At 38.4% G+C, this 13505-nt stretch overlaps 1 protein-coding gene across 13 annotated transcripts in view; it reads right to left on the bottom strand.

Moving 5' to 3' along the window:
• R3HDM1 (R3H domain containing 1) overlaps nt 1-13505 on the bottom strand; it is a 167569-nt gene that overhangs the window by 106810 nt on the left and 47254 nt on the right. Inside the window, exon 1 of one of the 13 annotated variants that reach the window (XM_025277017.3) lies at nt 8839-8987. The exons of the other annotated variants lie outside the window; for them this stretch is intronic. The gene's annotated coding sequence lies outside the window, so the exon portion shown is untranslated. Of the gene's footprint in view, nt 1-8838; nt 8988-13505 lie in introns of those variants that run through there. 13 annotated transcript variants of the gene reach the window in all.

Consider the following 13505-nt stretch of genomic DNA (forward strand, 5'->3'; position numbering starts at 1 on the left):
GAGAAAGACCAGGCAGCTTACTCAAGGCTGCATGACTACTAAGTGGCAGAGTTAGAATTTGAATTCCGGTAGTCTGGCTTCAGAGCCCTTGCTATTAACCACTGCCTATATATACTGCCTCTAGAAACAAGGATGCTAATAGAACAGAAAGTAATTAACTGGGGAGACCAACTAGATACAGAGGTTGATACAGATACAGGCTGCTGCTGCTGCTGCTAAGTCACTTCAGTCGTGTCCGACTCTGTGTGACCCCATAGACAGCAGCCCGCCGGGCTCCGCCATCCCTGGGATTCTCCAGGCAAGAACACTGGAGTGGGTTGCCATTTCCTTCTCCAATGCATGAAAGAGAAAGGTGAAAGTGAAGTCGCTCAGTCGTGTCCGACACTTCGCGACCCCATGGACTGCAGCCTACCAAGCTCCTCCATCCATGGGATTTGCCAGGCAAGAGTACTGGAGTGGGGTGCCATTGCCTTCTCCGACAGATACAGGTTAGGGATGTGATAGTTATGACAGGATACAAATGACTGTGCAGGTAACGCTTGCTACCCACTAAGAGAGGAAAAAAAGTTCAGTTCAGTCACTCAGTCGTGTCTGACTCTTTGCCACCCCATGAACTGCAGCACGCAAGGCCTCCCTGTCCATCACCAACTCCCGGAGTCCACCCAAACCCATATCCATTGAGTCAGTGATGCCACCCAACCATCTCATCCTCTGTCGTCCCCTTTTCTTCCTGCCCTTAATCTTTCCCAGTATCAGGGTCTTTTCAAGTGAGTCAGCTCTTTGCATCAGGTGACCAAAGTATTGAGTTTCAGCTTTGAAATCAGTCCTACCAATGAACACTAAGGACTGATCTCCTTTAGGATGGAGGAAACATAAGAGGGGGGAAAAGAGGATTTGGTGTAGAACAATCTCACTTCAGTTTTGTATACAGTATGTTCAAGGTGCCTTCAGGACATGCAGGGGGAGAAATCTAATCAGGAGTTGTACCATCAGGTGTTAAGCAGAGAAGGAAAGGCTGCTACTGTTGACTGGGTAGAAGTGCTGAACAGATAGAAGTTCTGAATTATCAACCTAGATGCAGTTGCTGAGAAGGCACTGAGTAAGAAAAGAAGTGGACTTAGGAAAGGATTCCCGGGGAATACCAAATCCTTAGGAGATGGGCAGGAAGGTGGAGAAACAAATAGTCTGCTGGATCTGGTAACAAGGTTAGCATGAGATGCAAATCTAGGGGAAGGCTGTCAGGATAGAAAGCAGAGAAAGGACAGAGGGAAATTGGAGTCTTGAAAAGGAAAAAAGGATGAGAATGAGAAGGAAAAATCTGAAGTAGAAAGAAATGAAGAATTGGAGTCAGAAGAACAAATGAAAGGACAAGCCTTACAAGTACTTACCATTCTCAGAAAAATGAAGAGAATGTGACAAGAAGCCGAGGGAATTCATATCTAATAAACACTTTCTCTATTTCAAACCTAGGACATTATGTGCTAACAGTGAGGAAGTTGGGATAGCTTTGGACTCTTCGAAGAATGATGGGTGAGGATAAATATTGGAGTGAGTCTGTAGCGGGAGGCTCATTACAGCTGACTCCAACATCCAGAACTGTCTAGGCACAGTCCTTCTGAGGGGAAGTCTATAGATACCAACACTACAGGTTTCTGAGATTGTTTAACTGAAGTCATTGCAATGGGAGTAGATGAAATGAGACAGCTCAGGTGTTATCGAACAGCCATTTCCAGATCTACCATTATAACATTATATGGTACAGTGCTTAAGAAGCCTAACAATGCCAATCAAAAGGCAAAAAGCTGGAGGCTAGGAATGCTAGAGTACTAAAAGAAGTCTTTCTATATTTCTATGTAGTGGGGTTTCTAGTTTGAGCTGATGCAGAGGCTAAAGAATGTGTTTCCCATTAGAGAACCAACGCAGGAGAGAAAAAGGGGAAGACAAACAGTTCAAGGTATATAAGGGATCATGGCCAGTACAGAGGATTCTAGTGAATATGGTGCCCTGAAGACTAACTGTATCAAAAACTCTACGAGACAGAACTTTAGGCAGGAATATTAGCAAATTCATAGCAAGCACTAGCAAAAGTGGCAGTGGGCCAGAGAAGGACAAAAACTGAAAGAGCATGAAAGGGCTATTCATGAGCTCATGAGAGATGCTCCCTACGTATGTGTTAAATGCAGGACTGACATAAACATACCAGGTTATAATAAGATCTCTTGGCACATAGTAAGATCCCCTTTAAAGACCACATGGAAGAAAAAAGACTGGTCTTATCATTTGATCATGTTTGGGAAATAAAGAACATTTGAAGGTTTAGATTCTTGGAAACTTGAGCACAGATAAGAAGGATGTGAGAGGAGAAATTACGATAATGGGCATGTAAGAAGAGAGAGTATAGATTTTTTGTTCCATACTGAGTTTGAATTGATTTTAATTCATTCTTTACATAGTATATTATCTACTAAGAGATGCTTTTAAGCAATGGAACCTGCTAAAGGGAACTATTTAAAGGGAAAAACATCTGTTTATTCAACCTTATCTCTTGGAATAATGACAGCCAGAAAAGTAAATTATTACCCTAATACAGAACACCAAAGACACTACCAATATTTAAGAGAATAAAATATTGTGTAGTAAAGAATTTGGCTGGCCTTTGTCTCTAGTTCCTGGGAGGTAGCATCTAAAATCTTGGAATTTGGGGGAATTCCCCAGCAGTTCAGTGGTAAGGACTTGGTGTTTTCACTGCCATGGCCTGAGTTCAATCCCCAGTAAAGGAACTAAGATCCCAAAAGCCACATGGCAAGACCAAAAAATAAATTTAAATTCTTGGAAGTGACAGGAATACAGGGTACTGATAGTTTATGTTACTGAGGTAACTTATGGTGAAGGCCCTACAGAACTGATGTGAAGAAGATGACTCAAGATGGGGACTGGCCACACCTGAATGATTAACAGGATTATAAAGTTGGGGCTCTGAGCCAATGCAATATCAGCATGACCTCTGGGAAGGGAAAGGGGAGGTGAGAGACTGAATTCAACCAATGGGACAATGATTCAGTCAATCACGCTGATGTCATGAAACACTACTAAAAACTGAAGCTTGGGTGAGCTTCCCCAAACGGTAGTATTCAGTCACATACCTGTACCAGAAGGGTAACACATCCTAGCTCATGCCACCGAGATGACGAGGGAAGCTTTGCATTCGGGACCCTCCCAAATCTTTTGTATCTGTTACAATAAAGCTGTAATGGAAGTTAAGCACTTTCCTGAGTTCTAGAAGTCATTTTAGTGAATTTTTAAAACCTGAGGGGGTAAAGGGAACCTTCAAATCTGTAGCTGGCTGATTAGAAGTGAGGGTAGACTTACAGAGGACCATGCCCTTAACCTGCGAGGCTTGGTCTCATGCTGGGTTACTCAGTGTCAGGAGCCACTGCAGTTATCAACCTTTTGCATCGTCTAGTCTCATTCATTACATTCTTACTAATGTGGTTTGTGCTAGGTTCACAGCATGATAATACCTGTAGTTTACTGTTCATGAATAAAAGTGAATATTGTGAACATAATCCCAGTTTATTCAGCCATTCCTAACGCCATCAATGAAAAGGCATATCTTTATATGGCATGCTAGGCCACGCCATCAGAAGCCTTCAGTCTTTATGGTATTTAAGCTAGACTCTAATGTGGTATCCCTTTACTCCTTCAGAACTCTTTCAACTTGATTTTTTACCCCCTCTGTACTACCAATATAACTAAATGAATTTATCTCTAATGTACTTTTTATCCATGGCTAGCATTTCATTCTTATCACTGGATCACAATGGAAGTTCTTTGAAGGCTTAAAGGTATTAAGCTCTGTCATCAAAGAGTCTCAGCAAAATTCACGCTGAGCTACTGGCACATTTATCTAATCCATCCAAAGGTTCTTTGATGGCTTATGTAGTTCATCAACATGTGAAACTTCATTTTCTCTAGCATTTGAATCAGTAGGTTTAACATGACCCATTTCCTCCTTATGACAAAAAATGTTTCCTTTACAAGATTTTAATTTAGGTTACAATTGGCAGACATTCTGTTTTATAACTATTAATGTGCCACCCTTCACTTCTTGAACTGCCAACTACATTCTTTCTAACAAAGGATCACAACCCTCTTTCAAGAAAGCACCTAGGGATTATGTTCAGGGGAAAAAAGGCTCAAAAATGTTTTATTTCTTTTCAGTCAAAGAGCATTTCATGGTCAGTAAAAATAGCTTAAAAACAGCTTGAGGCAGAACAGGTGTGGTCTTTCAATGGCCACCATCTACAGTCATACTCTATAAAAGGATGTGCACAACAAAGTGCAAATACTATTATAGCTTGAAGATGCTGCTGCTGGGCATGTGTGAGCACCACTGAGAACCTCCTGGTCTCCAGAAATTCACACTATTCCCTACATTGTAGAATGAGCAGATATAGCTTCTGTTTAAAGTACCTAAGGTTCTGTCCAATTTAATTAGTTCAATTTCCTATGGCTTTGCACAAAATGAATAAATCCAGTCTAATACGTTTCAGATTGGATTTATTAATGGCTTTCTTTCATCATTCCTTGAACTATACCCACTACATCAAATTGTTTTAGTAGTTATTAATAGTTTATAAGTTTCTGTTGCTTTCTTTACAATTGTCACTGAAATTCAATGGGGCATTCAGTCTACAATTTCTGATGTCATTCATTTCCTACCTGTTAAAAGAAGTTGTGGTTTAGCTAGCACTTTGAAAATACTGAGATGATAAAATGTTCTACTGTCTCTCTCTAGTGATCCTGTATTACGGCGTGACATCAGATATGCTTAGTAATCAGCACTGCATATGTTCAAACTACTTGGAAAAAAAAAAAAATAGAAAAAGGCATGTGATTTCTGTGGAAGTGCCTTCTGCTGAAGATAGAAACCATATACCCTTCTAAGTATTTGAAAATAACAGAAAAGAGAGAAGATGTCAAACCAGCATAGTAGATTGAAAAATGATTTACAGACACGATAAAGCAGTAACTCTTAATTATTTTTAGACCATAAATGGATCCGGCTTGAGAAGCTTATTAAACTCAAAGATTCTCTCTGCAGGGATGCAGCAGTCAGACATGAGTAGGCTCATGGACATTCTTCCATGTGGTTTTAGGTTATTCAGAAGCACATACATAAATCCTAGTTGGCATCTCTTTTTTTATATTTTATATATGCACGTTATACAATATTTTGTATGTGTTTTATATGAAATATAAAACAAGATTGTTAATTAACATTCAAGTATAGGCTTGGGAGAAACACACACATATATCCACACATGCACATGTATACACATATACACGCAGATTTTACACAAACCCGTAAATTCCAAGTGAGAAGGTGGGGCTGGGCTGAAAGATATTAACTGGAAAAAAGAAAAAAAAAAAAGAAAGATATTAACTGGGCTTCAACCATTTATCTAGTTACTAAAGTACATCTGAGGAATTCCAGGGCTTAGATGAACTTGATTGAAAAAAAAAAAAACTATTAACTCTATTAAAGACATCTTCTATCAATTAGAATGGGGGTTCCTCAGCTAGGGAGGTGTGACAAGAAGATTTTCAGAGATGATGATTTTTTGGGGGGTTCTATTTCACTCCTACCCCATGTCCCACATGACCAAGAATCTGATTATATCGCAGAGAAGAGAACTATGACAATCAGCAGAGGCACCAAGAGAAATGTTACATGATTTCACAGAAGGGAGAGTTATACATGAAGATGACATTTAACTCAGCTCTGAAAACATTTTTATCTTATACATCTTACTTTGTGTCTTAAACATATATAACTTGTTAGCCGAAAATTTAAGCATCTTCCCTGATAGCTGTATATGAGTTATCACAAAACCACAGTGCCATGAAGACAACTATGCCTTAATCAACTTGCTATCTTAATCTGTTTTACAAAGCAAAATAAAAACAGTATGATGACAGTTGCTAGGTTTGTTACTATGTACATATGTAAATGTTAAGTGAATTTCTGTTCCTCAGACCATTTTAAATACGAAGATACAAGGCACAAAATCTTGAAAAAAATTTTTTAAATGTTAAAAATCTTTAAACACATGAGACTTCTCTAGTATTTTGCTATTTTCTGTGACTCTACAATTATTTCAAAATAAAAAGATAAAAATCCCATTGTACATCCACTGTACGACATTTGGAAAAATACAGAATGGTATATTAAAAAATATGACCTGGAACACAATTATGAAGTAGGTATTGTGTTAAGTTATCTTGAAAAGTGAAAATTTTAAAGGTGCTTTCTAAGAAAAATAGGAAAATAGAAAAATCATTTGAGAAAAAAAGAATTCCCTTTAACAGTCTAAAATGTGTATCTTTGGAAGACAAAATATTTTAGATGACAATTTCAATATGTGATCATTTCAATCCACGTATAAGGCCTGAAACATCAATTTTTAAAAATTAAAGAAATTGAAGGGTAAAACTTGTTTATTTAAAATATATTTAACTATTACTCAATAGTTTCTTTTTTATTAAGTGCAGAGTTTAACATAAAGTGTCGCCAGTCATTGCTATTAAATGACCAAAGAACATTTAAAGTCAAGTGCAGATTTGGCTCCAATGAAAATTGAAAACCTGGACAATGAAAATTTGGAGAGTGTATGTGTATGAGTGAAGGTTGGACGGGAAGTAGAAAGACCAGGGGATAGAGTAGAGAAGGAAGCAAAACGCTAAGAGGGAGAGAGAAATGGAGGCAGAAAGACTAACAGGACAGCGTCAAGGACACGGGAGACGCAAACAGGGACAGAGAGGCAGGAAGAAAGTCAGGCATGGAAGAGTAAGAGAAGGGGCGGGGGACAGCCAGAAAGCTGGAGCAAGGGGCCCAGAGCAGGGCACGCCAGGCACAAAGGCAGAAAAGTAGACAACAGTAACAGAGAGGGAGAGGAAGGGACAGAGGCAAACAGAGGAAAAGGGAGAGACAGTGGGGGCAGGGAGAGAGACAATCACAGAGAGACGGAGGCACCAGAGAGAGGGAGCCTCAGGTGAGCAGAAAGGAAAGGAAAGACTGACAGACACACAGAGAGTGACTCTGAGACACCAGGTAGATCAGTCTTATGGACTCTGTGGGAGAGGGAGAGGGTGGGGAGATTTGGGAGAATGGCATTGAAACATGTATAATATCATGTATGAAACGAGTCGCCAGTCCAGATTCGATGCACGATACTGGATGCTTGGGGCTGGTGCACTGGGACGACCCAGAGGGAGGGTATGGGGAGGGAGGAGGGTTCAGGATGGGGAACACGGGTATACCTGTGGCGGATTCATTTCGATGTTTGGCAAAACTAATACAATATTGTAAAGTTTAAAAATAAAATAAAAAAAAAAAAAAAAAAAGAAATGCACAGAGAGGGAGACAGACTGAGACAAAGTGAGAAAGACTAACAGGCCAGTGGAGGGAGACAGAGGGAAAGGAGAGAGACAGAGAAGAGCCAAACACTCAGAAAGTCACACACATACACACACACACAGGGGGCAGGGAGCAGAGAGACAAAAGGAAACCTAAAGAACACAATAAATGAAAAGGGGTAAAGACAATTAAAAAGAGAAAAGCAGAATGCAACAAAGATGGATAAAAGCAGTTGTAGGTAAGAACTCAGAGTATGAGCTGTTAATTTTCATTTTTTTTCTTTCGTTGTTCAACATAAAATTTAAAACCTGAGCATAAAAAAGAAATGGTGATTGAAATTCTCCTGGCATTAGATTGAAATAATGTACCTAATAAAACTCCCTAATTTTAATAATAGCTATTAATACTTTCACAATTCTAATTACTTACACAATTGGGAATCAGAAAGAAACAAAAGAAAGGAATAATGATATTCAGCAACGAAAAAAGGCCATTTAGTGAGTTTTCTTCTGTCTCCTCTAAAAAAACATGAGTTATTTCTCAAGATCAAAATAATTGATTCTTATGGGGGGGGGGTGAAAACAATACAGCAATTCCAAAAACTGTTAACATTTTGGCTAAATCCAGGAAACAAGCAAGCAAAACTCAAAAATCTTCCAAACAAGTCAATTATATTCTAATGGACATATTTCAGTTATTCAGTATTGCCCATATGGTGGGATTTCAGTTTTGAAGAATCATATCAAGATAAATGTCAAAGTTTTATATAGTATGATTAGAAATCAGTTCTCAAAAATTACAGCTTGGTTAGCATTTGTTCTCTTTTGCAATGTGATAATTGATTACGCTAATCAGAGCAATGACAAATCTATGTTTTCCTGTTATAAGCACTTTAAAAACTATTCTACCTCTTCTCCCAAAAAGGAATACAAAAATTTACATCGGGTTTGAAAGTTAAGGTTCTTTGTTTTATAATTTCCAAAGTCTCATCCACACTGTACTGGTTACACAATGAAAAATTTTAAATGTAAAAGCCACTCAGCATGTCTATTTTGAGATGAACCTGAAAGAGAAGACATCTTCCTGACTGACAAACTATTCTGTTACACACAAATATCAATGAGCACTCAGGTAAACCATTCTATCAACAAGGTACAAAGAGTACCACAAATTTGGGGGTTAGGGGAGAAAAAACTTCTACTATTACTGAGAAGCAAATGAATCCTACTCCTCATTCTACCAACCTTAACAAACATATCTTTACAAAAAGAAACAAAAACCATTTTAAAAACAAGCTCTTGTGTTGGATTTTATCACAAGCCCCTAGCAAAATTAGGGTACTAAGTGAAGACGAATAACTCTTCATACATCTGATTTACCTTTTGTACACATTATTAAATGAATTAAGAGTCACATACCTTCATCGCATTGGTATTTGCTTCATCACACAGAGTGAATGAAGATGTACTTGCCATAGTATCATCTGTAAACTGATGCTCTGCATTGCTCCTCTACAGAGCTCAGTGCACACACAGCCGGCTGATTAGTCAGGCATTGGGAGAGTGCTGCGGGAGCGGTCTACAGCACTTGCAGAGGACTCAGACAATAGAAAGTCAACAGCTGTATGTTGTGATGTCAGTAACACTCTAGCCAGTCACCACCCAGAATATCTGAAATGGATCGGAAGCTATACTGAGCTCTTCATTAGCAATTCAGAAGCAATGATGCAAAAGTCTATGAAACTGTGAATGCGCTAAGACTATCAGGATTTTTTGAGATTTCTCACTATTAAATTTTTGTTGCACGCTGATGAGAAAAGTTGAGATTATTATATTTTCCAGAATTCCCTTAAGAACAAAATGTATGAAATCTAGGCAGTTAATACATCAGGTTTTTCATAATGCTCTTTAACACTTCTAATGTCACTAACAAAAAGCCTTTAAAAAAAACTCAAAGACAATCTGCCTACAAAAGCTGACATTCCATGATGGTTTCTGATCTTCAACTGATTTAACTGTCACAAAGAAACAAAATGCATTAAGAGCATAATTCCTTATTTCTTGTTTCTGCTAAAATTTAAACGAGCTGGCTTCTTCTGGCAAGAACATTACTTCTTCACACCAACAGATGGAGACAGCAATAGAACTGCGATCAGAAGACAATTCTGCCTTGTGTCAGATGTCTGTTGTCTATATTAGCTCAAGTGGTAGACTTAAAGAATGAACTGAAAACATCGTTCAAAAACTAAGAAAAACAAAATACTTTCCATAAACATACGGGGGTACTGCAAGGATCCTACCAGACATTTATTACCTGTACTATTTGAAGAAAAAAACGTATACCACTAACCAAAAATACTTTTCTCTGCCACTAAAATGGTTAAGTCTTATAGAGTTTAACGTATCAGCAGTGCTCTGTATACAAGCTTGCTGCTGCTGCTTACATGTTCAATTATGTCCAACTTTTCTGCAACCCCATGGATTGTAGCCTGTCTGGCTCCTCTGTCGATGGGATTTCTCAGGCAAGAATACTGGAGTGGGTTGCCATTTCCTTCTTCAGGGATCTTCCCAACCTAGGGAATGAATCTGAGTCTCCAGCTTGGCAGGTGGATTCTTTACTAGTGAGCGACCTGGGAAGCCGTATACCAGCTTAGGAAATGGCAAAATGAAAGACACTGTAACTATGTTATTGCTTTCAACAGGCTATATTTCAGACTTATATATATAGATTTAAGTTTGTAATACATATAAATCCACAAAACCTTTCCTGACTATTCAAAGGTGTTAAGACAGTGATTCTTGTCTGAGATGTTTTGCATTAATTTACTTAAAGTTTCCCAAAATACCTATTTCCTCAGTGTACAATCCTTCACCACGTCGTATACTTTTTGCTACTCATCTGCATGTAAGAGGTAAACGCCAAGTACCAGCCTGGGTACCAAAACACATATATCCAAGTCCCTAGCTTTTCCCCAAATGGCTACTGCTTTCATTAAAACGTACAAGTGATATTTTCTCAGATAAAACTTTGTTACTTTTGAGAGATATAAATTCAAGGCAACATTCCTTAAAAATCCTAAAAAAAGCCCTTGTTATGAAACAGGAAAACAAACTGAAATGCAGAATAATGAAGGAACCCAACTTCACTGTAGCAAAATTAAACTGAATATTTCTACTAGTCAGAAAGTTCAGGATAAAACCACTTGTATGTATGGATGCTATTTCAAATGATTCTATTTATCTTTGAGCTTTGGAAATTGTTGTTTTGTTGTTAGTCACTAGGCTGTATCTGACTTTTTTTGCGACCCCATGGACTGTAGCCCACCAGGTTTCTCTGTCCATGGAATTCCCCAGGCAAGAATACTGGAGTGGGTTGCCATTTTCTTCTTGAGGATATCTTGTAGATACAGGGATCAAACCTGCGTCTCCTGCACCGGCAAGTGGGTTCTTTACCACTGAGCCACCAGAGAAGCCCTTGGAAACTGTAAGGTCTTATAAATTCAAGTAACTCTGAATTAATGAAAAATCATAATAAAGAATATTTTGAAATGTAGTTTCATTACTGTCAGGTAGAGGTCTCCCTCTAACTCTGAAAGAACTTAGCTGTCAATAGTGAATTCTATCAATAGTGAACTCCTAATTTAGGAACAACCTATAACGTGCTAATAAGACACAAAATCTTCAATATTTTCTTTGGATACTATATCATTAATTACATAAATTAGCTTTGTTGTACCCTGTAAATGTTCAATACAAATAATAGTGAAACAGGTTTAAAAAAGGTTTCTTATAATACCTTGGAACTGTGCTTAAAACATGGTACCAAGATCAGGTAACAAAGGAAACTTTCAAAGAATAAATCCTCAATAAAAACAATATGAGTTAGGGGGTTCCCTGGTGGTCCAGGAGTTAAGAATCCGTCTTGCAACATAAGGGACACTGGTTCAGTCATGCTGGTCCAGGAAGATCCCACATGTCCTAGGGCAACGAAGTTTACATGCCACACTACTGTGGCCTGTGCCCAAAACAAGAAGCCACCGCAACAAGTCCACGCACCACAACGAAGAGCAGCCCCTGCTCGCCTCAACTAGAAAAAGCCTGGACGCAGCAGTGAAGAACCACCATAGCCAATAAATAAATACATCTTAAAAAAAAAGGAATATGAATTCGTAAGATTTAATTTTTTGCTTGCATCTCAAGTTTCATTCTGTACATTTCTGAACGCTCAACAACTTCCTCTGCAAAAGCATAAGCACACTGACTCTATTGACACTGTTTAACTATAGTTATAACGTAAAAACTAAATTCCCAACCGAATTAAAGGAACTGGGGCAACTATGGGACTAATAACAGAAATTTAATTTTCTAAATCTAATTACTGACACTGCTGATAAACTTTCTTAATTTTTTGGTGCCTGAGCTCTTAAGAGGTGACTTTTAAGTGCTTGACCTTTAAAGGTGAAAACAACATTTGAACCTAATTCTCTCATATATTGCCTAAGACATTTTGAATAAAAAGAATAATGACTACCATAACAGGAGACACCTTATGCGAGCCAACTTTTTTAGAAATTTAACATTTTCTTAGAAGTGGCAAATCAGTATTTTGCAGTCTCCAATGTAATAGCTGATTCCAGCAAAGACTAGGAATAAATGACAAAAACCTATCAGATGAAAGATCGTTATTGAACCAAGATAGTCTTTGATTACTGTTAACTTTTTTTTAGTCTTAGATGAATATGTTTATCATAAGATACCATTAACTTTTAATTTCAAAGAGTAAAAGTTAAACCAGCAGACTCTACCTTACTCAAGTGAGCAACTTTAACATCACCAATAATAGGACAGGCTAATATAATTGGGGACAAAAAAAAAAAACAACAACACTCATGTAGTACTCATCTGAAAATATTTAAATGGAATCTGTCATGATAAAACAAATAAATGTAGACTGTGGACCATTCTACAAGACAGCTAGCTTGAAGTCTTCGGATATCAATATTATAAAAGGAAAAATAGGCAAAATTATAAAAGACCAGAGAGATGTAACAAATATAAAGTGGTTTGAGGATTTCTGAGTGGTTTCAAGATTTTTCAAAAAGTTATAAAGGATATTAACTAATAACTGGGGTAGCATGAATGTGGTTGGTATATTAGATAAAATATTATCAATGTTAAATTATGGGAGTGTGATAAAAATATGAGCAAGTGAGGTGAAATGTTTAGAACTGGTAAAGCCAGAAGGCTATTTAGACATGCACAACACCATCTTTAAATTTCTCTGTACAACCTTTTCCAGCAGTCCTCCTTTTCTCTAGCATTTTTTATTCATTAGGATAGTAGTCTTAGTGTAAAACAGCTAATCAGATACTACAGCAAGTTTCTATCACATGTTACTTGGAAGTAGCCAAACATTAACCTTATCTAACCTGTTGCCTTGTGAGCTCTTACTGGATCTGATTAATTGCAAAGGTGGATAATATAAACATAAAGGGATTGTGTCCCTCATGGAATGGACTCCTTTCATTTCATAAAGCATGAAGTTCACTCCTGGACTGCTTTCTCCACAGTAGTAATGAGTCTCGTGATCTTATTACCTATATTTAGAAGTCATGCAAGCATTTTTAACACTCACTGCACCTGAGATCTTCCCCAAGTGAAAGTATTTCATGATTTAAATGTTTCCTGTCTGTTAATACACGTGCTGCTGCTGCTGCTAGGTCGCTTCAGTCGTGTCCGACTCTGTGCGACCCCACAGACGGCAGCCCACAAGGCTCCCCCGGCCCTGAGATTCTCCAGGCAATAACACTGGAGTGGGTTGCCATTTCCTTCTCCAATGCAGGAAAGTGAAAAGTGAAAGTGAAGTCGCTGAGTCTTGCCTGACTCTTAGCGACCCCACGGACTGCGGCCCACCAGGCTCCTCCATCCATGGGATTTTCCAGGCAAGAGTGCTGGAGTGAGGTGCCATTGCCTTCTCCATAATACATGTGCTGCTGCTGCTGCTAAGTCGCATCAGTCATATCTGACTCTGTGCAACCCCACAGACAGCAGCCCAAGAGGCTCCTCTGTCCCTGGGATTCTCCAGG

Source organism: Bubalus bubalis, chromosome 2 (assembly GCF_019923935.1).
Source record: "Bubalus bubalis isolate 160015118507 breed Murrah chromosome 2, NDDB_SH_1, whole genome shotgun sequence".
NCBI lineage: Eukaryota > Metazoa > Chordata > Mammalia > Artiodactyla > Bovidae > Bubalus > Bubalus bubalis.